Raw genomic sequence first — 1,285 nt, forward strand, 5'->3', positions numbered from 1 at the left:
TTCAGTAAGCTTGTTTTATAAAAATGTTTTCCGATCAGGTATTTTCAGCTCAATACTGAAGTACAAGGAGAAGGTATCTGAGTTGTACTACCTGGTTTCAGTTATGTTATGATTCTGATACTGAAGTACATAAAGAAGGTATCAGAATAATTCACTCAGTTCAGTAATAAGCAGTGGTACCCTGCTTCAGTTATGATCCTTGACGTCAGGATCAAGTTTGCTCTACGTGCACGTATGATAGTTAATCAGTTCAGTAGGATTGAACCACGAGGGTTCTTTCCTAGCATTGGCTGAAAGGTGCTGAACAAAAGGGTTCTCACCCCAGCCCAGGTTTATGTTTGAGAGATTGAGCAAAAGGGTTCTCTCTTAAATAAGGATATCCGACGTTGAGAGATCGAGCAAAAGGGTTCTCTCTCAACTGAAAACTAGTTACTATGTTTTTCAGATACAATGGTTTTAAAAATTTTATGTACACATTTGCTTGGCATGTTTTAGTTCCAGTATTCTGTTTTCTAGCTTTCAGTTTAAGCATGAGATTTATGTTTTTATTAAGTCACTCACTGGGCGAGTAGCTCATTCTTTCAAATGTTTTTCTTTTCTCAGGTAGTGGTTATCTCCCCAGAGGTTAGCTGTCATGCTTCTTTGCCACTCAAGGACTCCAGTTAAAAGTCCAAAGTCTAAAGAGCAGTTTTAGATGTTTATTTTGTAAATGTCTGTACATATGTGTTGCTCATATTAGGGACTAGTAAAGTATGTTGGGACCCACTGAAACTCTGTACCTGTTAATATAATGTAGTTATGATGTTGTTGATCCCTGGTGTTCTGAGGTTATTTTTAAAGTTTCATTAGTTTGGTGAATGTTATATATGTATTCCAAGGATCTAAGTAGGTTAAGGATGTTAGTTAGACAGTAAGTGCCACAAAAGGGTTGATAACTACTGTCGTCACATTCACTTCTGGATTAAGAAGGGTAATCTGGGAGGGGGTGTGACACATAGGTTACTTTATAAATGTTATAAACACCTTGTTGTGCACAATCGTTTTAGTTGTTTCTTTTTAAAAGTTAAAGAAAAATTAGAACTAAAAGAAATAAGAAAGACATGCATGCTCACTTAGGTTTAATTCTTGGTTTTAAAGTGTTTAAAACTTGGATCACATAGACATAAGATCGCGGTTCTAATATGATTAGCAACCCTAAGGCTTTAATCTTTTAATAAGTTTAATAGGATTAAATAGGCTAATAAAAGGTTAAAGTGTAGCAAATCTATCTATAAGGGACCTTTTG

This window comes from Benincasa hispida, chromosome 3, assembly GCF_027475165.1.
Source record: "Benincasa hispida cultivar pf3 chromosome 3, pf3_genome.v1.1, whole genome shotgun sequence".
Classification (NCBI taxonomy): domain Eukaryota; kingdom Viridiplantae; phylum Streptophyta; class Magnoliopsida; order Cucurbitales; family Cucurbitaceae; genus Benincasa; species Benincasa hispida.